Source organism: Ambystoma mexicanum, chromosome 9 (assembly GCF_040938575.1).
Source record: "Ambystoma mexicanum isolate Mex_15411 chromosome 9, UKY_AmexF1_1, whole genome shotgun sequence".
NCBI lineage: Eukaryota > Metazoa > Chordata > Amphibia > Caudata > Ambystomatidae > Ambystoma > Ambystoma mexicanum.
This window is the reverse complement of record NC_090931.1, coordinates 1,438,950,625-1,438,978,621: the sequence shown is the minus strand read 5'-3', so window position 1 is coordinate 1,438,978,621 and position 27,997 is coordinate 1,438,950,625.

The following is a 27,997-nucleotide window of genomic DNA, read 5'->3' as shown; positions in this document are numbered from 1 at the left end:
CCTCTCGCTGGACGCCCCCCTGCAATCCACATAATGCCACGACATATACACGTCATTCATTCAAAAACACACCCCTGTTTCGAATTCTTTATAACCCACTTCATATTTCTAATGAGAACTTCTTTGCGCTTTGCTAGTCAACCCGTGAAGGTGCTGGTTATCTGCTCTTCGTCTCTGTGAACTTCCGTGACCACTTTGAGCAAACTCGTCAGTGTGCAACCTGTGAACTGCTCCCTGTTCTACGACAAGAAACTACTCTGATCCCTGCATCTAACTGTTTGTTCGTCAAGGTAAGGCCATGTACCATAATCATTTTGCGTCCAATTTTTTAATTTATATCTATTTGCTAGTAGTCATCAAATTGCATCCATGTTTTCTTTTCGTTCACGACAGTACATGCAAGGAACTAGTCACATGTTCTGAGTTTAGTCAAATTATATTTTTCTATTTTTTTAAAGTTATTGAAATACTTATCCGCATGTAAATAACGTGTATAGTTCCAAGAACCAAAACGAACCTTGCATCGAACCTTTTATGTGTCATTTAATTTTTTAACACATTGGTATTCATAGAGAATTGTTGATCTTTACTTTTCAGAACTTTCCACAATGCCTGCCTGTTCCATTGGCGGTTGCCCTTCGAAGACCCATAATAAATCTGAAGGTACTATAATGCATGTTTTCCCTAAGACAATAGATCAGATAAGAGAATGGGTCCGATATTGCGGATATCCACCGTCTGAGCTAGAAAGTAGAGTCCTAGAAGTCTTTGCAGACAAGAGGGGTGATCGATACCGCATCTGCAGCAGGCACTTTAGCTCAGACATGTACTCCACATCATTGCTAATAAAGAAGAAAACACCGCGAGCGAGGCGAAAATTGCTCTCAACCGCTATCCCCACTCTATTCGTCCACATCCCTCCACTGGTGAGTCAAGTTTACGGATTTAGCTCTCGGCCTTGCTGTAGTGTGAGTAGCATTAGCTAACCATAATTTCCCCATTTATGTCTCCACTCAATATGAAGGCGGAAGATTCTCCATCCGTGTCGTTATTGCAGTCATCAGCCACTTCAAGCGCCTATCGGGTAATCTTACTTAGCTATTCTGCCACTGACTTGTTTTAGGCATGTAAATCAATAGTTTTAATTTATCGTGTAATTATTTTACCTAATGGTACACCACAGTACTCGTCCTCTAGTCTTTGTTTTCAGTTATAATTATTGTTATCCAAAATAATGCAAGTACTGTCTTTCAGGGAGATGCTGAGGAGTCCAACGCATTGACGACAACCGTTGATGTCACTCAGATGCTCGAGGTACGTTTCCGGACAGTTCCATCGATGGAGATCATGAGATCTTGCATTCTTGTAGCGTGATTGTTACACACAATGTTTCTTTCGTTTTTAGCCATTGGTATGTCCTTCTGTCGTCGCCCACCTATGTGTCTTCTTTTTTCAATATTGTGTTCATTACTAATGAAAGTCCTATGTTTCAGGGAGTCGATGGAGCATTAGTCCAAGAAGAAGGGGGAGCATGCAGTTACGGGTCGGCGCAACAGCTTGCAGAAGTGTGCACCGCAGTTACAGCGTCCCTTGATGTTCTTATGCATTTCGAGGTATGGATACTGACAGATCGATCAAGCGAGATCAAATGACGTGATTACATCCGCTATACTTCCTTCTTTATTAACGCCAGTACTATGTTTCAGGGAGCTGACGGAGCTTCTTCTACAAGAACATCACCCCTAGTAGTTGATGCAGATCTCTGGGTGGTGACACTTCCAACGATGGAGCAAATCGAATCATATTTAGATATCCATTCTTTATTTTAGACAACTCATCAAAGATTGTGCAGGTCTATTTAGATGAGCCGTTGACGCCTGCACAAAGTTTATGTTCTTTTTAACAAAATAGAAAACCATACTAATGCAATTACTGTGTTTCAGGGAGTTGCTGAAGTGTCATCTTCAATAATATCATCAATGGAAGTCTATGCGGAGCCCGAGGTATGGATCTTGACATTTCCATCTAACTAGATCAACAATGCGTGAACTATTGTCGTTTGAATGTTCTACACAATGCGTTCATTCGTGTTTTGCTATTGAGATGTACGTATGGGTATTGGTCCCCAAGTACATTTTGTGTTTTCAATATTATTATACATACTAATGAAAGTTCTATGTTTCAGGGAGTCGATGGAGCGTCAGTGAGTGATGGATGTGCTTATCATGAAAATATAGTCGTTGCAGCGCGAGAGGAAGTGGAGACATGCACACACGAGTCGGAGCAACAGCGTCCAGATGTTGAAGTTCGAGGCAAGAAAGTTTCAAAGAAAAGAAAGCAAAAGAAGGTTAGTGTCCTGTTCACTATATTATGTTGTCTTTCACTGTCAATAGTTCAATACTGTAAGTTGTGTTTAAACTGAACATCCCTTTTCTATTCTGTCCTCTAGTTGCGAGTGGGTGTAAGAACTAGATCTACACAGACAGTGAAGCGAACGAGAGATGTTGCTTGTCAAACCTTTTGGCAGGGACTTGAGACTGGAGATGCATCGTGCCAATGGGAAGAATATGAAGTGATTGACAACGGAGCTATACCGCCACCAGCCATTGATAGTGAATGTCCTCCTGGTAGTTTGGATGCAGTCGGAGATCAATTCACAGAATCCACACCCGCAAAAAATAAGAGCGCGAGAAAGTTGAAAACATTGTTTTTTTCTCCCATTTCCGGGCAAGGAACAGTTGTTGCAGTGGAAGAGAGTGAAATGGACGACAATGAAACACCATCAATATCACTCAGCATAGCGGAAGACGATATCAGAGATTGTACCTTTCATGTGAGTGACATGTCCTCAACGTTACAGGCCGAACCAGCTGGGATGCAGAGTGACAGTATAAGGAAGGAGGCCAAATTCATTGTATTCGATAGCTGTTTGATGGATATTATTATGATGATAAAATGTGGGCATTGGGTTGGTGGGGAAGTATGTGGGGAGCCATTGATTAATGTGACTCGTGCAATTCGAGGCACTAACCTTAAAATACATGCCACCTGTACACAATATCATCCGTTCGCATGGTCTGCACAACCCATGCTGGGGCAACTGCCAGCAGGCAATCTACTTTGTGCAGCGGCCGCACTTTTTAGTGGTTCAAGTTTTAAAAAGTTACAGTATTTCTTTCAGTTTGTGGGAATCCATTTCATTGCGAAAACTCAGTTCTACAAATACCAAACCGATTATCTATTTCCAGCCATCAGCGAAGCTTGGAGAATGGAAAAAATGTCAATGGAAAGTACATTCGCGGGCAAACGCTTCAGGCTAGCCGGTGATGGACAGTGCGACAGCCCAGGATTTTCAGCCAAGTACTGCACCTACCACTTTCAGGACATGGAAAGTAAGAAAATTGTGAGTTCGGTGGTCGTGCAGGTGTCACAAAGTACATCCTCCGTGGCCATGGAGAAAGTTGGCTTTGTAGCATCATTGCAAGAACTACAATCGCGGGGAATGGTGATCGACCTGATAGCCACGGACAGACACGTTTCAATTGCCAAGACAATGAGAGAAGAGTACAAAAATATAAATCACCAATTTGACGTATGGCATCTTGCAAAAACAATCAATAAAAAATTGTCGGCTGCAGGAAAAAAAAAAGATACGCAAGGTATTTCACAGTGGTCCAAGTCAATCAGCAACCATCTTTGGTGGAGCTCAAAAACATGTGAAGGGTCGTTGGAAATTCTACTGGAAAAATGGCGGTCAGTAATGTTGCACTGCAGCAACGTACATCGATGGTCGACCAATGAACATTTCCACAAATGTGAACATGGCCATTTGTCCACAGAGGAGGCACGGAAGAAGAAGTGGTTGATTCCTTCATCACCCACTCACAAGGCCATTGAAAAGATTGTATTTGATAAAACTATAACAAGAGATTTGAGGGGACTCACGGAATTCTGCCACACAGGAGATTTGGAGGTGTTCCACAATATGTGCCTAAAGTACAGGCCCAAAAGGTTGCATTTTGGCATGGAAGGCATGATAAATCGGACTCTTCTAGCGGTCTTGTCACATAACCATAATGTTGGCCGTCAACAAAGTAGGACGACCGGAACTTTAGGGACGCTTCGCTACAATAAGGCCTTCACTAAAAGAAGTAAACAATGGGTGATCAAACCAGTGTTTGAGGATATGCAATATGAGTTTATTGAGAGACTTATCGTAGATGTCCTCGATAGGCACATACATGGAGTGGTGAACGAACCTATGCAGGGGACAACTGCATTGCCACCCAACATTGCCTCTGTTCCATGTCCACCTAAAGCAGAGCTCATTGAGAAATACACATCACGGTTTAAATGATTGTAATTTGATTGTCTGTTCTCTCGAGTCTCCTCATGTTGCAGGCCCATTGCATATGTGTAGCTATGTATTGTGTAAATAAAAGTCATTGCTCAGTGTACATGCAATGTGTCTCTCGAACCTTGTTGATTTGCGCATTAAATTAAACGAAACAGTAATATAAATCATTTTTACAAAAATTATAGAATGTTTCCGTATTACAAACACATGGCCGACCCATAGGGACAGTAAAAAAAAAAAGGCACGCAGACAAGATGCCCTTACACTAACTGTAGCAAACTAGAAATGTCTGCTCGCTCAAAGTGAAGGTCAGCTGCTTTGATGTTTTGCTCGGGTGGCGGAACGGCCCACGACCCAGTATAAGGTTCTATTGTGATTTGACCTTGACAGGCCGGGACCATCCCGAAAGACTAAGAAAAGATAATGAATAAAATTTCAGAAACGAAACGATGAGCCACGTTCATTAGAAGAAGTAACCTCGGCATAGAAGGAGTGGTTTTTCGGTTCTGCCCTACACAGAGAGAAAATGGAAAATGCAAATATAATGTAAGTAACTTTTGATGAGTTTATACCGCAATTTAATTACTATACAGTGGCTTTATAGACGGGTTCAGTTGTACTTGTTCGTTCTATGTGGCATATTGTTTTCTACCCTTTCTTGAGAACCATCTCCGTTTACGGAAGCACCTCAAAACCTTCGACTTTGCTTCTGCTTTCTCTCTCCCTCTCCCCTGCTACAACTGGTCCACTGTCTGCGACCTCGGTCCTGGGCCCTTCCACTCTCCACCTGCACTGCCTCCCTGTCAACCCCTGCACTGGGGGACTGTCTCAGTATCGTACAGCCCCCCCCTTCCCAGCACTTGTTCTGCACTTACCTTGCACTTGCCACCAGCTGGCCCTATTTATTTATTATTTTATGCTACTTACCTTGTACTCCCCTCCCCCCCACCCCCTCCCTGCCTCGCCACGCCTTTAAAGACTTGTGTACACCCAGTAGCGCTGTCCTAGCTATGAAATGAATAATTTTAATAAGGATCTGATGGTGAGACTAATTTCATTTTTTATGTTTTTAGGTACGTGATTCATTACTGTCCATGCCACGAGTACCAGACACCGGTGGACGGCTTTTTTAGCCGCCAGTTGCTTCTCCGCGTGAACAACGTTACCACCCTGACCATTTTATGGGACGATCGTCAAGTACAAGTATGCCCTTACGCGGTACTAACGGTTAGATGCAACATGCCTACCGTTGTGGTGGCCTAGTGCCTCGTTGTTGGAACAGCCATGCGATTATCAGTGCGACCGAAGAGCTTATTGTTATCGTAAACCAACACCCTGTGTACTGCACACGGACATTGCTTCCCTCAAGACGAACTAATTTGGATCGAGAGCAAATAAAAATGCAAATCGCTGAATATTCTCTAAACATTTGATGTCCAATAAATGTACTTTGCCAAATGTACAATCTTGCCGTTTGCTTTTAAACCACGGTTTCACATTCCGAATTGTGGCGCTGTATTGTGAGATGCTCTAAGACCCGGTGTACTGCACACGGACATTGCTTCCCTCAAGACGAACTAATTTGGATCGAGAGCAAATAAAAATGCAAATCGCTGAATATTCTCTAAACATTTGATGTCCAATAAATGTACTTTACCAAATGTACAATCTTGCGGTTTGATTTCAAAGTACAGTTTCATATTCCGAATTGTGGCGCGCTGTATTGTGAGCTGATCTGTGTTGATTTCCGGGTTCTGTGTGGAGTCGCGTAGAAGACGCCTGGGCGCGTTTGCCTACGCAGCACAGTAACGTCACGGGGAGAGGCGGGGAATATGAATGTTTTGATAATGTCAGGCTCAGGGGCGGGGGATTTGATTTAGTGCCGAAAAGGCAGGTGAGCCAGGTAGATGTGGGGAAATGATAGGATTATCACAAAATGGAGGCTGATTTCGAGTGCGATAATGGGCGAAAAGTCGGGTAAGGTCCATAGGAAAGTTTTCTACGATCTACCGATTTATGCTTACAAACACATGGCCGACCCCTAGGGACAATAAAAAAAAAGTCCCGGAACTATCCTTTAAGATCCAGCTAAGAAGGGGCCTAACAATGGCTAACAATGGACCGGAAAATGCGATGACCGCAAAGAATATTAACTAACCTTCATTCATACAATGGAAGGCTGTACGTCTCTTCCTATAATTTTAAGCTGGGTCCACTTGTATGTACTAAATGACAGCGTCCCAGCAGAGGTTCCTGCAGACAACGGAATGTGTAAACGCCAAAGTTCCTTTCTGCAGGATGTAAAAGGACAAAAGAGCATGTACACATAATCTTAATTGGCTCCCTCAATGCAGATCATAATTTAAAAATGTACAAGGGTGGTCTAACAGGTCTTACCGGGAATGTCCGAGCGCTCGTTCAACCAGCGGCCGTAAATGTAAAGATGACTCCCTGGATCCAGGGAGGGCTGCGTCTGATATTATATGGGCCTAAACACAACACAAACATTCAAGTGTGTGAAAAAGGACCCATTTGTTCTTACAATTATATCATGGGCTACACTCAAAGGAAACTACTGCAAATTGATAGAATAAGTTCATTAATGTATGCAGTGTCTAATTATTTACAAAAATGCGGCTAATCGAATGCGGCTTACTGAAAAGCTTGCTATTTAAGAAATTTCAAAAATAAAGTGTCCAATATTTCTGACTACACCCAAGATCACTTTGCTGGGGTAGGGCCTGTAAAAGACCCAAATATATGGGGCTCTCTTCTATATGAAATGATAGCAAAAGGCGATTCGAAAAACAACCGCGCAGCAGAGTGTTTACCTTAAGCGAAGGAACTCTCCGGTTCTCACGGCAGCTAGTCACCCGTACGCCAGCTGGGTCCAATTGGAAGTAGCGTGCAACAAAGTATCACCACTTCCAGGATGTTGATATACGTGTGAGAGGCATCATGTGATCACGTAGCTGGCCACGTGACCACAAACTGGACTGGCCAACGTTCTAAGTGGCCGTACGATCTCAGAAGAAAGATGCACGTATATGTGGCACAAAAAGTGTACTACATGACGTGTCCACATGATCATGAGGAAAAAAACGTAGTTGAAGCACCGAAGATATGCTGAAGAACATAAAAATGACACGCGCTGCAGCAAAGCACTTGAAAAAGACAATGTCAGTTATGTATGGGCAAGATTTTAATTTATGCACATTATAATAAGTGCTGTAGATGTAATAAAAACAACAGCTGATGTCTCTTTTCTACACTCAAAAACAATATCTCATTTACCCGCAAATGAGAAATCAATTAGATGAAGTTGCAACTGCTTCCAATGGGCAAAATAAACTAGCCAGGGGTAACTATGGGAAGTCCCATTAGGGAAAAAAAAAATTCATGTGTGGAAAGAGTGTGGACCAGAAAAGTAATCAGCTATGAGATTAACCTCCACAGAAAGCTATTTGTGGACTGCTATAAAGATTACAAATATACAGGTTCGCGTTGAGGAACTCACGGTCCAAAGATATCAAATATTATGGCGAGTAGTGTTTAGTTACTCAAATTCCATGGTTTCAGGGTATTAAGGCCCAATGTTAATGTTTTTAGATTAAATATCCACATTTGTTCTTTGTAATCTAAGTTTTTTAATAGTTGAGTTTGGTTTTGTGCATATACTTTTTCTATGCAAAACCATTCCACCTGGTCAGCCGTATGGCCCATCTCAGTAAAATGGATTACCATTGGGGCATTGAGATTTCGAGTTCTGATCTTAGAGCGGTGTTCGTTAATACGAGTACTCACTTCTCTAGTTGTTTTGCCTACATAAATCAACTGACATGGGCAGCGAATGGCATAAATGACATTCTTACTTTTACAAGTGGTAAAAGTACGAAGGGTCCACTTTCTGGTCTGTGATTCAAATGACATAGTTTTTTTGGAAAACTTACAAGTGACACATGATGTACAAGGGTAGTGTCCCACCACTGGGTTGGAGTTAGTATCGCGAATTGTATGGACTTTAGGAAAAGTTCTACTGGCACGAGTAATCTTTTGCTTCAAATTTTTACTTTTTTTTAAAGCAAATAGAGGTCTGGGTATAAATGTTCCTGATGTATTAAGAATTCGCCAGTTTTTTAAGATGATACCTCTAATAGCATTGCTATGTTGACAAAAGGTTGAGACACATACTAATACATCTTTCTTTTCAATGTCTTGCTTAGGTGTCATTAGAAGGTCTCGGTTGATATATCAAGCTCTCTTTTTGGAGTTTTTTATAAGTTTCTTTGGATATCCCCGTTCTAATAGTCTTTTTTCCAAAATCACTGCATGTTTAACAAAATCTATTGTATCTGTGCAGTTACGGCGTAGCCGTAAAAACATCCCATATGGCAAGTTACGAAGTAGACTAGCTGGATGTTGGCTCTCGTATTTCAACGTAGTATTTCTCTCTGTGGGTTTCCTATGTAATTCTGTACAGAGATACCCTTCTTTGACAAAGATAGACAAATCCAAGAAAGGAATTCTGGATTCTGAATATTCGAAAGTAAAATGAATATCTAAGTCTATCGCATTAAGCCATTGAACAAATGAAGTCAATGATGTTGGTGAACCTTCCCAAATCATAAGTATATCGTCGATATATCAACGGTACACTTTGATTTGGCCCCTAAATGGATTGAATGCTGACAGGATTTTATCCTCCTCCAAAAGTGCCATGAAAATAATGGCAAGGTTGGGTGCAAAAGTACACCCCATTGCTGTCCCTTTACATTGCAAGAAGAATTCCTCCTTGAATTTAAAGAAACTGTTCTTAAGGACTAGCTCTGCTGCTTTACATAGGAATTCTGTGGGAACCAAATGTGGTGGCATGCGCCGATCTAACATTATGCGCAGGCTCTCCACCGCTCTATCCTGCGGGATATTTGTATAAATCGCTTCAATATCAAGCGTAACTAGAATTTGAGTACTGGGATCAAATGCTTTTGTTTCCACCAGGTTAATAACGTCTCTCGAGTCAAGGAGAAAAGTGGGAGTGGCCATCGCCAGTGGCTTAATAAAAAAATCGATATATTTCGAAAGAGGTTCAAGTAATGAACCACACCCCGAGACTATTGGTCGTCCTGGGGGGTTCTCAATGTCTTTATGTATTTTAGGCATAATGTAAAATAAAGGTATGCGATCTTCCGAGAAGTTGATAAATTCAACCTCCTTAGTGGAAAGGAAACCCAATTGGTTTCCTTCCTCAGTGAGTTTGAGTACCTTTAGTTTAATCATTTCTGATGGATCTTTCACCATTTTGGAATAATGCCCAGGGATGTGTAGAAGTCTCAGAGCTTCTTGGTCATAGCGATCAGCATCCCAGACAACTATCCCCCCACCCTTATCTGCAGCCTTGATGACTATAGATTGATCCGAGGCTAATCTCTCAATAGCCTCGAACTCGGAAAGCCTCAAGTTGGGTCCTTGTTGGTTTCTTGGATGACAAATGACTTTCTCTATTTCTTTGAGAACTAATTTTTCAAAGATCAAGACCTCTGGGGGCCAATCATTAGAGTTGGGAGTAAAGGTGGAAGGTCTTGAAAGCCTGAGATGTTAGATTCCCTAGGGGTCATATTATTCGAAAAGAAAAACTTTAGCCTCAATTTACGCAAAAAACCTTTTACTTCACTTATGATTGACATTGCGCTTGGATTTTGAGTAGGGGATTGCGCTTGGATTTTGAGTAGGAACAAAAGATAGACCACATTTAAGAATTGATGTTTCCGCAGGTGTTAGTATACGGGAAGATAAATTAAAGATTTGCATTGTTTTGTTTACCACCTGTAAGCTCGATTCCGGGTCTGGAAATCCCGGTGCATCATCCCTTGTCCCGGGGTGTTCTGCATCGGCATGTTGTGTGTCATTTGGCCTTGGGGGATATTTCTGCGGCCTCTTCGGCCGCCCCTTCCTCGAAAAGGGTGATTACCCGAGGTTTGATTGTTCAATTCCTCATTACCAGAATTACTGGAAGAAGTATCTGAAAATGTCACCCATCTTTTTTTATTTGTATTATTGGGTCCGATATTCCAATTAGTATTAGTTTTCCAAACCGTCTGGGGGTTAAAATCTTCCGCTAGATAGGGATACACCAGTTCTTTCTTAAATAATGAAATATCCTTCTTAAGTTTATTGGTCTTTTTTTCAATAGTAAGCTTCTTAAATTCCTGAAAAGATTTTTCAATCTGTTCAAACTTTTGTTTAGATTCCGCAATCAAAGTATTTGTCAAAAAAGATTTTTCTTGTTCTGACAACGTTTCTTGTATCTTCCCACTAACTCTTTGGGCCGTGGTTATGGTTAATACTAACAAATCACGGCTACATTTGGTGGCAACTTGACTGAAAGCCACTTTATAATCATTATCATCCAGAAAAAGACATGGGATGATTTTAACCTGTAGACCTTGTGGAATAATACTGGATCTCAAGTATTCCTTAAGTATATGACCATGCATTTCTGTGCGGAACTGCTTCTTCTTTAAATTCAGAAGAGCATCTCCTGTGGCGCCTTGATTTAATGTTGGTAGTTGTAAATTTTCAAAGAATGATGGACCTTGAATAAGTTCTGTTATCTGTGCCTCTGTAAAGGAGATGGTATCTGTTTCTGCCATGGCCTGGGAGAATTCCGCCAATCCGGAGTACACCAAAATGACACACCGAGTACAATAAATGTGAAAAAAGTTGGACTATCCTGAATAGGAAAAAAACATTACAGTGTTAAAAAATATAAATATAACCTGTACAGCCAAGGGCTGGAAATATGTGTTCTCTGAAAGACACAGGAGACCCCACACTTTGGATGTGAGTATTACTTTGAATTTGGATAACGGAAAGACATCCAAAGGAAACAATTCAAGAAATGTGGTATCAAGGATTTTATTAAACCTGATACTAATTTAACATATCAAACAAATCATGATTAAATCTGCACTTGTAAAAACAATTTACATAGCAGGAAACAACTTTTATTAAAAAGAACACATCTATATAATAAAAATCATCTTATTCAATCATCCAAGCATACAACCTCATCCATCCATTAGACAAACCACTCATACCAAACACCAATCAATGTACAATATAAAATCTATAAGAAAATTCATCACAATTGATTCATCTGAAAAATTTATAGAAAGAATATAAAATCAGTTTGACAGGCCACAACAGATAGCATCAGTGGCCTAGGCAATTAAAATGGGTCCCAGAATTTTATGACCATGACCTCATCTTAGTCCAAACTCAACCGGTTTTGACGTATATACTTTAGTGTAGTGACGTCTTCATCAGGAGTAACAAAAGTATATTCTAACATAGAAAAGAAGAGAAAAAACACAATTGGGACACATCAATGTATGAAACCCCTATACTTGGAAAGAGAACATGTAACATCACTAGTAAAAATAATATGTAAAATGAAAAATAAAATAAAACAATGGATAATCATATACAAGAACCTGCTACCAACCCGGGGTATCTCCGGGATGGACCTGGGGTGTCTGCCAGAAAGTAGTGCTAGCCTCTTGTATTGGTGTCTCTGGGGGGCAGGTAGAATGTGGAACCAGGCCATAGGCAGAGACAGTGCTACAGATATACACACAAATGAAAAGGCCAATGTATAGAACCTTCACTGTTGCAGCCCATGAACTGAACACAAAAGTCACATACTTAAGATCCAGCTAAGAAGGGGCCTAACAATGGCTAACAATGGACCGGAAAATGCGATGACCGCAAAGAATATTAACTAACCTTCATTCATACAATGGAAGGCTGTACGTCTCTTCCTTTAATTATAAGCTGGGTCCACTTGTATGTACTAAATGACAGCGTCCCAGCAGAGGTTCCTGCAGACAACGGAATGTGTAAACGCCAAAGTTCCTTTCTGCAGGATGTAAAAGGACAAAAGAGCATGTACACATCATCTTAATTGGCTCCCTCAATGCAGATCATAATTTAAAAATTTACAAGGGTGGGCTAACAGGTCTTACCGGGAATGTCCGAGCGCTCGTTCAACCAGTGGCCGTAAAAGTAAAGATGACTCCCTGGATCCAGGGAGGGCTGCGCCTGATATTATATGGGCCTAAACACAACACAAACATTCAAGTGTGTGAAAAAGGACCCATTTGTTCTTACAATTATATCATGGGCTACACTCAAAGGAAACTACTGCAAATTGATAGAATAAGTTCATTAATGTATGCAGTGTCTAATTATTTACAAAAATGCGGCTAATCGAATGCGGCTTACTGAAAAGCTTGCTATTTAAGAAATTTCAAAAATAAAGTGCCCAATATTTCTGACTACACCCAAGATCACTTTGCTGGGGTAGGGCCTGTAAAAGACTCAAATATATGGGGCTCTCTTCTATATGAAATGATAGCAAAAGGCGATTTGAAAAACAACCGCGCAGCAGAGTGTTTACTTTAAGCGAAGGAACTCTCCGGTTCTCACGGCAGCTAGTCACCCGTACGCCAGCTGGGTCCAATTGGAAGTAGCGTGCAACAAAGTATCACCACTTCCAGGATGTTGATATACGTGTGTGAGGCATCATGTGATCACGTAACCGGCCACGTGACCACAAACTGGACTGGCCAACGTTCTAAGTGGCCGTACGATCTCAGAAGAAAGATGCACGTATATGTGGCACAAAAAGTGTACTACATGACGTGTCCACACTATCATGAGGAAAAAAACGTAGTTGAAGCCCCGAAGATATGCTGAAGAACATAAAAATGACACGCGCTGCAGCAAAGCACTTGAAAAAGACAATGTCAGTTATGTATGGGCAAGATTTTAATTTATGCACATTATAATAAGTGCTGCAGATGTAATAAAAACAACAGCTGATGTCTCTTTTCTACACTCAAAAACAATATCTCATTTACCAGCAAATGAGAAATCAATTAGATGAAGTAGCAACTGCTTCCAATGGGCAAAATAAACTAGCCAGGGGTAACTATGGGAAGTCCCATTAGGGAAAAAAAATTAATGTGTGGAAAGAGTGTGGACCAGAAAAGTAATCAGCTATGAGATTAACCTCCACAGAAAGCTATTTGTGGAGTGCTATAAAGATTACAAATATACAGGTTCGCGTTGAGGAACTCACGGTCCAAAGATATCAAATATTATGGCAAGTAGTGTTTAGTTACTCGAATTCCATGGTTCCAGGGTATTAAGGCCCAATGTTAATGTTTTTAGATTAAATATCCACATTTGTTCTTTGTAATCTAAGTTTTTTAATAGTTGAGTTTGGTTTTGTGCATATACTTTTTCTATGCAAAACCATTCCACCTGGTCAGCCGTATGGCCCATCTCAGTAAAATGACTGTGCCTTTCAAACAAGCAAGGCCGACTCAATCAAATCCCGTGAACCTGAACTGCCCAAATCGAATTATAAGCCAGCAAGGAGCATAAGCATTCGCAATGAGGACTGCCTGGTTCCATTTGAGACAACCCAAAAACCTGGGCAAGAAGGGGGAAGGATCTTCAAACGTATCCAGTCTTTGGATCGAAACAATTTGCATCAAATTACTATCCATCGAAATGCATTCATTGAAATGCTTTTCCATCGAAAAGCATATTCATTGAAAACATTTCTATGGATTTTTAGTGTTAGGGTTAGGGATAGGATAGAGTTAGGGTTAGAATTAGGGTTAGGGTAGGGTTGGGTTAGGGTTAGTGTTAGGTTAGGGTTAGAGTTAGGGTTAGGGTTAGGGTAAGGGCGGGGTTAGGGTTAGTTTTATGGTTAGGGGGGTGCCCTTGGGGTTCGGGGGGGAACCCCCCAATAAAGTTCGGGTTAGGGTTAGAGTTAGGGTTATAGTGGAAACATGCCTAACATCATAACGTTAGAGGAAGCTGGCCAGTGTTGAAATACTTTAAAGATTTCAGCACTGGACAGCTCCCTCTAATGTTATTACGTTAGGAATGTTAAATCAAATTTCCATGCAAAAAATGGAAAGTGTTTATATAATGAAACCCTATTCGATGGAAGGGGTTTGATGCATAAACACTTTGCACTTAATGTATGGAACTTCGATTAATCATTTTCGATGGAAATGATCCAATGCATCTAATTCTTGATGCAAAGAATTCGATGCAAAGACTATAAACCATCTTAAAAATCCCAAGAAATCTAAGCAGCCTCAACACAGGTACTCGTAGCGCCAGCTTTATAGAGACTCATGGATTGGACGCACACAGGTTTCTCCATCTCTGAGGGATTCACCTGGTGTGGACGATAGTGTCTGCCTGACACCAAGCATTGATCCCGGCTGCAGAGAAAATATCGAGACCCCAGAGATGTCTTCAGGGGGACTACCTCACAATACTTAGTCTGTTGCCTCGATTGAGCTTTGCAATCGATTTCAAACCCCTGAGGCAGGGGGGCTTTGGAGGTCTCCACTTGGGAAGTAGTTCCCCATCTAAAAAAGCGGAAGGCTGGAGGAAAATTGTCAGAATTTAAGAATAATGGTGTGCCCCATATCTCCTCGAGGGGTAAGTCGGCCAAAGAGGTGGGCACCCAGACCAATTTGAATAAATGGAATGTGTCTGACCCAGTGGATTGTTTTTTAATCTCATCAAAAATTGATTGTTTTCTGTCCAACCTCAAGGCATCGATCACACAGTAACTTGACAGTTGACAAGTGAGCTGACAGGGGTTCTGTGTGATACAAAAAAAGAAGGTGGCCACTGCAACTCCTCCCCTGGCCAGTATGGAGCCCTTGGAGGTTCTTATGGCCCAAAGGGCCCCAACACCAGCAATGCCACCCACCCACAAGCCCCCCCCCCCTAATTCATGAACCTGGGCTGGGTGTCCCCTTACAGCTGGAAGGACCTATGTGGGGATCCACTCAATTCTGCAGTCATCTTTATAGGTATGGTAAATAGCCATTCATCAAATTGTTTGGACATTTGCAAGGTAGTCTTTATTCTACAGGTAATTCAGAAATAGGCCTGTCACAAAATATGTCCGATGCATTTCGGCCAAATAAGGAAAACATATACAAAAAACATATGAACACTAAGCATTACTTAGAACTTTGTTCCATGCTAGGTTGATTCTGCCTTTTATATTTACCATTTGTTTTCTGCCAGTTTTCTTAATTCTTTTGGTATTTGCCAAACTGTAACATGCATATGGTTAGGTATCCTCAATTCATCTGTAATACATTTATACATTCAATGGTATTACAGATTCTTTCAAACTCTTGGGTTATAGTAGTATAATCATAGTATCATTGTTCAAAAAGAATAGCTCTGGGGGTCATACATGAATTTGTAAGAGTAAAGGGTATTCCAGGAGTCGAAAACAGGACTTGTTGTCAAAATAAAATGTATGTGTGTGTATAGTACAAAAAGTACCCCCCCATCTTAGATACAAAGTTAAAAAAAAATCAATAAAATCAACGTCAAATATTTTCTGCAACAAGAGTTAGGGCTTACCTTATGTTGCATGCTATCTGTGAGCAGGACACCAGACTCGGAGCGGTGCGCATTTCCATGTGTCCTGCTTGTTTTTATATGTTCAAAATGGCGCCGTGTTTTTTCGTATTATTATGATTTTATACACAAGATGTACTACATAATCATGTGGGAAATTACGTGGTGGCCAATGATGTTATTCTTTTGGTAATGTTAGACATAAAGAAATGGTACCTATAAATTAGTTAGTAGAGAAATAATAAGTGCACCCATGAAAGAATATTTCGTGTACCCAAAGAAAATGTTAAATAGGATTGCAATAGTGGTAAAAGTCATGGCATTCTTCTAAGTGGCCCAATATGTTTTGTGTGGTGTAGACAGTGAGAGAATTCTGAATTTAGCTCTCTGTTGCAATGTCTCATGAGTTACATCTCCAGTTAATTCAGTTTGTATTCAAAGGAAGCATGCGTAGTTTCATTCCTGATCCATGCCCCGTAGGTGAAGGGGGTTGCGTTTTTCGATCCAAAAAGTCTTGTTTTTGGGACAGAAGTTTGTTGATGTCTATGTTCTCATCCCCTCTTTTTCTACAGTATCCAAGATTTGGAACTTGATTTGTACAATATGGTGTTGGGCTTCTCTGAAGTGTCTAGAAACCGGTGATATAATGTTCCCGGACCGAATTTTGGACCGATGACCGATGTTCGCTCCATCATATTTTAGCCTTTCTAGTCATTTATCTGAGATAGTACTTCCCGCATGGGCATTTGATGCTGTAGATTACATTTGCAGTATCACATGTTGCGTATTTGTTTGGAAATAATATTTTGCCGGTGTTAGGGTGGAATATTACTTCACCTTTTTGTACCATATTACAATTAGAACAATTTAGACAGGAGTATCTACCTCTTCGTGTTGGTCTCTTGTTGGGCTTCCTCACATCACTTCTTACAAGCATGTCCTTTATGTTTCAGCTATGTGTATCTGCAAACATGGGTGACGTTGCATAAAGGTTGCACATGGTTCTGTCCTCTGATAAAAAGTGCCAATGTTTTTCTACAATTTTCTTAATTCAATTGCTTTGTGTTGAATATTTGGTGACACATATCAGAGGAGTGTCTTTGATTGTTTTCTCTTTCTCTACTATAGTTCTTCTACTGATGTATTCAGTCTTGTGTAACAAGGTATTAATCTCATCTTCGGGCATCATCTTTGTTCAAATCTCTTAGCCATCTCTTTAAGTAGTTTATTGCATGCAATTTCATCTTGCACTATTTTCTTAACTCAAAGAAATTGACTTTATGTTCTGTCCCCTTCCTGACGCCGAAAACATTATTGATATAACGACCCCAGTTGTGCAGATGTTCACGCCAGATGGTATGGTTAATGATCTTATCTGTTTCAAATGTATACATGAATATGTTAGCATAGTGGGAGCCATTGTCGCACCCATTGATGTGCCACTTACTTGGATGTAGTAAATGATTGATATGGGAAAAATGTCACTCCAATGCGCCAACTCCTTAGATTATTAAATGAGAAATTGCTGTTCGGTGAGTCAAATCAAATTTATTGACATAGTGTTATCTTCACACTGATTAAGCTGTAACTTATAACTCTTATTTTCCAGAATCAAATTGTGTTCATTTTCTCTTACACACTGGTCAAATTTGAGCTTTAACCTCCTTTTCCAGAAAAAAATGATGTTTATTTTCTCAACACATGTTTCCCCATTGCGAGTTGCAATGGTTCATCAGGAGGAAAAAAGAAATTATATCGGTCTGTAAGAAAAAGAAGAGAGAAAGAAAGAGAAAGAAGGAAACAGATATGAGGTTAATGTTTCCCTTATCTTATTTTGTGAAGTTTAGTGAGAACAAAATTGTTTATTGCATTTTAAAGTATGCTGACTCACCCACTTTGTACGGCTGTTTAAATTCAATTTTCTTGAGCCAGTATCCTTATCCAAGAGTTTGTAAATTAGTCACTTCTGGTAAACTTAACTTTATTGGATAACCAATTTCTTATGAGTCTAGGGAAGTGGAAAAAAAAAAGAAAAAGAAAGAGATTTTTTCTGTTGGTTTGTGGTGCTTAGGAAAAAAGCCCCCACTTTGGTTTTAGGAGAAAAATTGGTAGAGTAAGCTAAAGTTTTGAAAGTTTTTATTAAAAAGCTATTATATATTGGTCAAGTTTAACCTTACCTCAGTTTTAATGTGCTCTCTCTTCAAAATCGAAGTAAGTTGGCCTTGATAAGCGCTCTACTGTCCTCGACTGCTTTCGCAATGTTTGATTGCCGAAATGCAATATTAATTGCGTGCTAGCCGGCGCGATGATGTCATCACGCCACGCGCAACGTTATATTTGCGTGACGCGATGACGTTATCACGCCGGCACGTTTTTTACGCTCCTGGCGGCCATTTTGGAGCATTAAGGATCCCTCAATTTAAGCCTAAATATAATGGTGCCAATGACTGCACTTGCTAGTATGCAAGTTCTTTTTTTGACTCCATCCAGTGTGATCTGTTGTTTAGACTGAAAGTTTTTGGTTTTTCTAGCTGGCTGGTCTATAGAAAAATCAAAAGAACATTGATATCATTATTGGCCTTATTATTGCAACAATGGTTAAAAAAGTATGAAACAAAAAAAGTTTCCAAAAATAGTTAATATGTAAAGTGTAGAGAGAAAGGCAGAAATGAAAGCAAAGATTTACCTTGTAAACGTTACATTTTGTATACTAACTTGCATAGATGTCTGCATATTATTAGACATACAAACAATATTTATAACCAGTTAAAAATTTCTGAATCACAATTCAATCCAGAGGCGCAAAAAGGCAAAAATGAAAGCAAAGAGTTACCTTGTAAACGTTACATTTTGTATACTAACTGCATACAATTCTGCATATTATAAGACATACAAACAATATTTATAATCAGTTATACATTTCTGAATCACAATTCAATCCAGAGGCGCATACGTTCATTATGCAAATCCATTTACTCTCTTGTTTGCGTAATAGTTCTTCTTTGTTACCTCCCCTCGGGGGGAGGACATTTTCTCCAAACCAAAAATCTTTAGTGATGAAACTTCAATGTGTCGATGCTCATTAATAATGTGTACAGACATGGGTGATCTAAGGTCCTTATGTTTGATAGCTCTGATGTGTTCAAAGATTCTCACCTTCAATTTTCTTATTGTGCTCCCAATGTAGAGTTTTTTTCAAATGCAATCGATTCCATATATTACAAAAATCGAGTTTTAATTGATCAATTGATTAATTTGCTTTGTTTTGCCATCCGGTAGATTGATTTCTTTCTTTCCTTGGTACATAAGTGGACATAGTTTACAGAGTCCACATTTATGTGTACCCCTGATTGAGGTTTGAAAAAACGCTTTTTTGCTATTAGGAATCGGGCTCAGAAAGCTTGGGCTAATCAAGTTCCTAATTGTTGGCAGCCTCCGAAAGCAAATGCTTGGTGAGATATCTAGATGCTTTTGAAGGCTTGGATCTGTAAGTAAAATGTTCCAATATTCTGATAGTGTACGTTTTATTTTCTTTGCTTCAGTGCTATATGTCATGATAAACTGAATCTTTTGTTCTGGTGATCCAATCTTAGGTTTGTCAATTATTAGCGATTCTCTTGAAATTGTTTTGGCTTTGTTGACAGCAATTTTAATATTGTTGGATCCATATCCTCTCTGTTTAAATTTTGAAACAGTTTTTTTCAAGTTTTCTTAGAAGGTGAGTTGTGTGCTGCAATTCCTTTTAATCCTTAAGATCTCCCCATAAGGAATATTGTGAATGGTGTGTCTTGGATGATAGGATGAGGCAAAAAAGGAGACTGTTTCCAGCTGATAGTTTTGTAAATAATTTAGATTGGATCTGGTCATCCTCCACAAATAGTTCTAAATCCAAAAATGCAATATTGGTTGGACTGGCTGTTTTTGTAAATGATAGGTTGAATGTATTGTTGTTCAAATGAGTAACATAAATCTGAAGTTGCTGAAGATCTCCTTCCCAAATTATTAAAATATCATCAATAAAGTGACCCCAGAAACATATGTTGTTAGAAAAACTGGGGTGTTTCCAAGCATGATGTATATCAAATAGTCCCATAAACAAGTTGACATAAGATGGGGGAAAATTTAGACCCCAAAGTAGTCTCCTGAAATTGTTTGTACAGAGTATTGTCAAAGATAAAGATGTTATGATAAAGACAGAAATGTAACATTTCTATGATCATTAAGTTTTGCTGTAGGAATGAGACTGATCTTGTTTTCAAAAAATGCAACGCACTTTCCAGACCTTTATTATGCTTGATACTAGTATATAGTTGAACTACATCTAATGTGACAAATAGGTAACTGTTGTCCCACGGTATTTGATTTAGTTGCTGAATTATGTGTTTTGAGTCTCTAACAAAGGAGGAAAGATTTGCTGTCACTGGTTGGAGATGGGTGTCAATATATTGTGAGATGTTTTCTGTTATTGAGCCAATCCCATTTATTATTGGTCGCAGAGCTGGGAAGTCTTTGTTTGATTTGTGCACTTTGGGCAAGAAGTACATTGTTCCAAGTATAGTGTTTTTTTCAAAGTAGGCATTGATATTCTTTTTCAGTTAGTAGATTTTGATCAAACCAAATTTTAATGTTTTCATTCCATTCAAATTCTAACTCTGGTAAAGGGTTAATACTTCATAACATTCCTTCATGTTAAGATGTTTCAATCCTTCCCTGATATAGGGCCTCATTACGACCCTGGCGGAAAGCAACTGACCTGACCGCCATAGCGTAAATAGCGTTTCCGCCATTGCACGATGGAGTAAAGTGTGGCTAATTCCGACCCATCGGGCACGAGCATTACGCCATGGCGGAATTTGAAAGTCTGCGATGGCGGAAAGGACCCCTAAACGCCCTTTACCGCCGTCGTACGCCGCACTAGGTGCAATTCCGCCACCCATTTTAGCGGTCACCGTTATGAGCGGGCAGCGCAAATTACGGTCACCGTAAATATACGGAAACGGAAGTAAAAACATGTTGCCGGAACGGGAAACAGCACGCCGTACACCTATAAAATGAGAATCCCAACACAACCATTAAAAATCCGACCCTGAGACACATCCCAACCCGTTAGCCACTCCAGTTAAAAAAATAAATATGGGAAAAGTAGCTAAAAAAGCATGTGATCGCAAGCGGCAGGTCCACTTCTCCCATGAGGAACTGACCGTGCTCACAGAGACCCTCCAGGAGAATGCTGCCGTCGTCTTCTCGACGCAAATGACCAGGACGGCCCTTGCGAACAAGAAGGCCATATGGGCCCTGGTGGCACAGCGTGTAAGTGCGGTGGGGACCGCACCCCGCAACCCACAGCAATGCAGAAAGCGATGGGACGACTTGCGGATACGCGTCCGCAGCATACTTTCTGCCAACAGAAACATTGCCACAGCTACCGGGGGAGGATCTGAATCACCCATCAAGTTGACCCCCTGGGAAGAAATCTGTGCCTCCACCATCGGAATGGAGAGCATAGAGGGAGTCGGAGGGATGGAGAAAGGAGTGCCGACATCCGAAGAATCAGGTAGGTTGGCCAAATGAAACAATGCCAAATCCACAAAGTACAATCATGTGCAGTACCATGTGTCCCCACCGTGCAATAGAAACACATGTCCAGGAGAACGTCCACATACTTTGGCCTGATAGCGCCCTCTAAAAGTCAGAATAAATAAATGAATAAGTTAAAATCCTAAAACCACCCTCTACATGTGCAGCATGCACCCCCTAACTGCAGGCTGCCAAATAAATGCATCCTCAATCCACACAAAAATGAGACCACCTCCAAGGCCCTGACCCAAATCACCCTCATGTACCACCCCAATGCATGTGATACATTGCCATTCCAATTTCCACAGACCTACAAATAACGCTCGCCCTCCTTTACTCCACCACAGGTTCCGATTCAATCGACGAGCACCAGGACACCCCTACCAGCACACCTGCAAAGAGGGCCAAGACCAACGGCCAAAGACCCTCCACCTCAGCTGCACGGATCAAGACACGGCAGCAGCAGAAATCAAGTGGCAGCACACTGGAGGGGACTGCAACAGGCACCCCAGCAGCCAGCATGTCCACAACAGCAGCACCACAGGTCCCCCCAAAGGATGTTTCAGATGGCACTGCTTCTGGTGGTAGCAGCACCATAGGTGACACTGCTTTCATGCCAGCATGCTCCGACACAGAAAACGGTGCTGCCGATGTAGGTCCCATCCATGACCTGTCTCAATCCCCCTGTTTGTTTCATCCCGTACACCATGAGGAAACCACGCAGGGGCACCCACAAGACGACGACTGGCCAACCCCCACAAGCCCTTTGGCAAGGCAACATGTGGTGATCAGCCCCTCTGTCACACCACCGCAAATGGGCATGGCCCAGCAGAGGCAACAGTCCCTCGACCAGCTGATCGTGCAACAGCAGCAACTGGCCACGCTCCTCAAGGAGCATGCTGATGAATGTGGGGGTTCTAGGGCAGCCATTGAAACATCCACTGAGACACTTAGGGCACAAATAGAGCAAAGTACTGAGAGCCTGAGGGGAGAAATGGAGAGAAGCACCGAGATCCTGAGGGCACAAATGGAGAGAAGCACCGAGAGCCTGAGGGGGGAACTGCATGCGACGTCCAAAGACGTATGTGGTGAACTTGCCGCTGTGCGCCGTGTGCTCACTGAGCTCTCACAAACCCTTAGGGACATGCATGGACGTGAGCAGGCAGAGACATCATCCGTTGCAAGTTCCGTCCAGGGCAGCCCCCAACGTAGATCTGGCAGGAACCTGCGCTCCACAGGCAGGGGTGCCCCTGATACCCGAAGAGGGGGCTTGCAATAGCGTCTGCCCACGGACAATATGCATCTTTGGACACTGGTGTTCGGGGGGGAGGTAGGAGGGTGGAGGGGGTGTGTTGGGCTTTTCTGGGTGGCGGGTCCATTGGGTGTATAATATCAATTCACATTAGCAATACATTTCTTCATATTCATCCAATGAGATGTGTGGACATTGATCTTTGTGTACGAGGCCTTCATAGGCGTACAGTCCACATTGTGCATGTACAAGACACACACAGTGCCACAAGTCCCGTTTCCATGTAATAGCCACCATGCGTGAGTGCTAGAAGCATGCATCTATGATGCTCTGACGATTTTCACGTGCCTCCTGTGCCTCACAGACTCCTTGAGGTGCTGCCACATCCCCACCCTCATCATGACCATCTTCAGGTGCATGCAGTTCTGCGTCAGGGGGCATGGGCACATTTCTACGTACGCACATGTTGTGTAGCATGACACATGCCATGACCATCTTTGAAACCTTCTCATGGCTGTACAGGAGTGCCCCGCCAGACCTGCTGAGGCAGCGGAAACGAGCCTTCAGTAGGCCGAATGCCTGTTCTATGACTACACGGGTACGTGAGTGGGCATGGTTGTAGTCCTCCTCATGCTGGTTCTGTGGGTTCCGGAGTGGTGTAAGGAGCCATCTCTTCAGTGGATACCCGGCATCACCTGTATGTGGCCAATAAAGGATGTTAGTGGAATGAAATTGCTATGTACGCATCCCCCCCCCTTCCTGCCAGGTCATTGACGCATCACATGCCCCACATTCTCATGCATGAAATGAGACTCACCGAGTAGCCAGGATCTGTGCCCTGCGTGTCGCTCCATGTAGCGTGGTATTCTAGAGTTCCTCAAGACCATAGAATCATGGGTAGATCCAGGAAATCGGGCACAACAATGTGTAAAGATCCTGTTGGAGTCACACACCATGTGTACATTGATAGAATGATATTGTTTCCGGTTGCGGTACTGGACCTCCATGGCATGTGGGACAACCAATTCCACATGGGTGCAGTCGATGGCACCAATGCAACCCGGGATGCCGCCAAGTGCATGGAATCCCACTTTCGCGTTGGTAATCTCCTGGTCCGAGCGTGGTAGAGCGATGTAGTTGTCTGCGTGCTTCAGGAGGGCATCGAGCACTTGGAATAGTGTCCGTGACAACAGGGGCTGTGAAATGCCATGCAACTGTCCGACTGTGTGCTGGTAGGTGCCTGTGGCCAGGAAGTGGAGTACAGACACCACCTTCAGTAGGGGTGGGATGGCGGTTGGGCTATCTATCATGCTGACAAGGTCAGCGTGTGTCATGTCCACAATGGCGATTATGGTGTCCCGGTCCAAACGGTAGAGGGTGTGGATCTGCTCAGCAGTGAGGTTGAACGGATTAGCTCGGAGGCGTGGGATTGCGGGCTGCCTGCGTGGTGGTAGTGGCTGTGCTGGTGGGCCTTGCTGCCCCTGCCCTGCCCTCCTCCTCCTGCGTCTCCTCTGTGCGGCCGGTTGTTGTAGCAGTTGGTGTTCGTCATCTTCTTGTAGTTGTAGTACTTGCAGTGCTATCAGGTCCCCCAGGGCCAACATCGCTAGTCCTGCCGGTAGCATTCTGGAGTGGGTGTGGTTGTGGGAGGGGGTTGGGTGTGCAATTTATGTGCTGTCAGGCTGTATGGCCTCCACCTGTGGTGATTCATTGAACCTGTGGCAGCTGCAATCCCTTTTGGGCGAGCACGTCCCGCACAAAACGCTGCATTTTGCCGCATGGCATCTTGCAATTGCGATCATGTATCAAATCCCGATGGCAGTGAAATGTACTTTGATTGTATATTATGCTATGGTCCCATTGTTTCACATACTATATTTGTAGTCGCGAACAAACTTTTGAAGGGTCAGTGGAATGTAGGACTCGATCGACGGCGGACCCTCATGCAGCACTGTAACGAACTTCACCGACGGGCGTGGCGTCCCATTCGTGATTGTAGCCAGTTAGCATTATCACACACAGCCGCACTACATGGATGTAATTGTAAATGCAAGCGTTCACAGATGCCTTTTCGACGTGATGTTGCAAATGAGGAATTCGAAGGACAGCGCTTTTGGTTTTCAACTAGCGGCGAGGAGACGCCCACAGGTCTGCCTGGAAATATAACGTTCTATTGTTGAATGTCCTTGGGACAGGGCCCATAACGGGCAAGCAATGAATGATATGAATTGAATGGGATGCGCAATAGCGTAGTGGACGATAAGGCAGGACGTTCCCAAATCCATGTTACTTCGCAACACTACAGATCCGGCCAAGAGCACAGTGGTTTTTGCAGACTGCATTACGCACAGACGCAATGGAAGTTTCCAATATTATGTGAGTTACTCTTCATGCGTTTTCATGCCGGGATGAGGGAATGATGAATGGATGCATGGACAGATGATTTAATTTAGAGTCTGCCATGTACATGGCTTTTTGGAATCGATCCCCTTCCCCTGCGCTATGTCATGCAAAGCTGCCATAGTGGGACCATCGTCTATCTGCCCTTGTTGGATCCTCCCTGTCTCGACGCGCCTTCATACACTTGTGTCTATGCACGTTACTTATCCCATGTAATGGATTCTGTCTTAACAGACGCATGCACACAAACAGACGTTAGTAATGGTGTATTCACCTCGATTTATTTCGTTATGATTCGCAAGTGATTTCGGGGTGTATATATTCCTTTGGAGCGGCCTAGCATGCATATGGTTGTAGATTTAGTGTGTTGAATGAAGTGAGTAATACATCTGGAGTTCTGATGGCCATACAGTTATTTTTTGTTTCATTTGGGTGACAGGTATCTCCTGCCCTTTTGCAGCTGCCATCTGTACGCCACTCCTGCAGATGGGTTTTACTCTCGACACCTGCAGCTTCGAGTTAATCAGTGGAGCACCATTACGATCTTATGGGACGATCGCCAATGGGCCACATGCCCTTACGCAGTACTGGTGGCTAGGTGCAACATTTCTGCCTTTCAGCTGGACTAGTGCCTACCTCATGGGACGGCCCTGCGGTTCTAGGCGCTTCCATGTTGCCTTTTGGAACGTTGATGTAGGCCCTTTGTACCATGAAGGAACAGGGCGTCACACAAGTAGAAGCTGGTCATTTATTGTGGATGCAGCCCACAGTGATGATTGATGTTTTGGAGTTTATGTGCAAATAGCTGTATGGGCTTTGTGATTTTGATGTGCATTAAATTTATATTCCGATATTAGCCGTTTTGCGTTATTCTTTGCAAGTAATGTAGCATATTCCGATTTGTGGTGCTATGTATTGTGAGATGATCTGCATTGTGTTCCGCCTTCTGAGTTGAGTTGCGTGGTACTGTACTGGCCGCGTTTGCCTACGTAGCACAGTATGGTCACGGATAGGGGCTGCCATTGTGACTGTTTTAATGATGTCATGCTCAGGGGCGGGGGATTAGCTTTTGGCCAACTGATGCCGGTCAGCCAGGTCGATTGGTGGAATGGTGAGATTTTCTGTATATGGCTGGTCACAGGTGCCTGTGTTTGCGTGCGTTTGTTGGAGGGAGACTGGGGTCATGTCCATTGGAATAGCTTCTGTATTCGTGCCATCTGTGCCTTGCAGCTTCCATTGGCCCCTCTTGAGATTAGCCTGGCTGCTCAGTCACTCTGCCAACTTGTGTGGTACATGCTTATGCTGATGGTTGGTTTGTTTACTGGCAAGAGTACAGGGCTGGTGCAATCTCCCTCAGGATACTGCTTTGGATGTTGCCTTACACTGGTGGCAAGCGATGGGGGACTGTTGTTGTTTTGTGTCATGTGATCTTTCTGTTCATTTTGGTGTACTTGAACCTTCAAATGCCTGTGCTGCATCGGTACGGCAATGGTGACATGCCGAATATGGATGGCCACTCACAAGGCACTTGGAGCCCCTGCATGCATTTCTACGTTGGCATGCATGGGTGACTTGTACATTTCACTGGTTGCATGGTGTGTCTTCATTGCGCCTACGAGGAGTTGTGCAATGTGGGCAGGGAGTGGAGTACAGGCACTCAGTAGGGCCATTTACGGTTGGTTCACGTTGCCGTATTTCTCCCCATGGCGGAATGGTACTTTCCGCCATGCTTGATGGCGTTATGTGAATGTCCGCTAGGGTCATAATTCGCGTACCGTTGCGCCATGGCGGAAATTACGGTTTTGCAAGGCGCGCGTGCGCGTACTTGGTGCAGTTTGCGTTGCCGTTCACTGCGGTGTCGCTAATGGCATTGTACTTTACAGTGACGGGTCATAATCGCAACGAGCGGTATTCGATGGAGGTATTCCATTTCCGCCATCGTTTTTCGATTTCCGCAAGGTTCGTAATGAGGCCCATAGTCTGTTCTATTAAAAAGAACAATGTTACCACCTTTATCTGCTGCCTTAGTTATCAAGGATGTATCTTCTGCCAGATTCCTTAGAGCAATTCTTTCTTCTTTGGTCAAGTTGTAATTAGTTTTTGTGTAGTTGTTGTTGAGATAATCCTTCCGTAATTTGTTGCTCACTGTTTTTTGGAAAACTTCATTCACATTATCTGAAGAAAAAGTCAGAATACATGTGGATTTCGGTTTAAGTTTTGTTTCCTCTGAAAGGTCTGTTAGTATGCCTAGTTCCTCCAAAAATACATCTTTCGTATAGAGTTGATCTTCCTCAATATTTAGCAAATCAACAGTGTCCTCCACCATTTTTTCAGTGAGTGTAGATGGGGATGGTGTCACTTCTTTTTTTTTTTATGGCGATTTCCTCAAAGAATTTTTTGAGTTTCAATTTTCTACAAAATCGAAAAAGATCAAGTTGAGTCTGAAAGTAGTCTCCTTTATACATAGGACAAAAGGACAGTCCTTTACTCAGAGCTGTTGTTAATGCCGGTGTGACATTATAATCTGAAAGGTTAATTATCAAATTCATCTTCTCTTCCCTTGCTTTTGTGCTCTTGTTTCTACTCCTTGATTTGTTAGAGCGCGTTTTGCTTCCTCCTCTCTTACCTCTAAGGCGCTTGGTTGGGAGGTACTTGGAGGTAGTTTTGGATTGGGTGATGCTCCCCGGTATGTGGGATTGTTGGTCCTGGAACTTTTTCTGTATCTCAAAACCTCTTCCAAAAAAGGACATTTTTTTTATTTCAAATTTGGATTAGTTTCAGAAGTTGATGCAATGCTCGGAGCTGGATGGAACTGTTACTGATGGTTCAATCTCCTGAGTTTCTTTATCGCTTGCCGTTTCAATATCTGAGGATGACGGTGTAGAAAAGTTACTTTTTGCAGTTGAATCTTGACTTTTATTCCCTTTTGGTTTGATTTG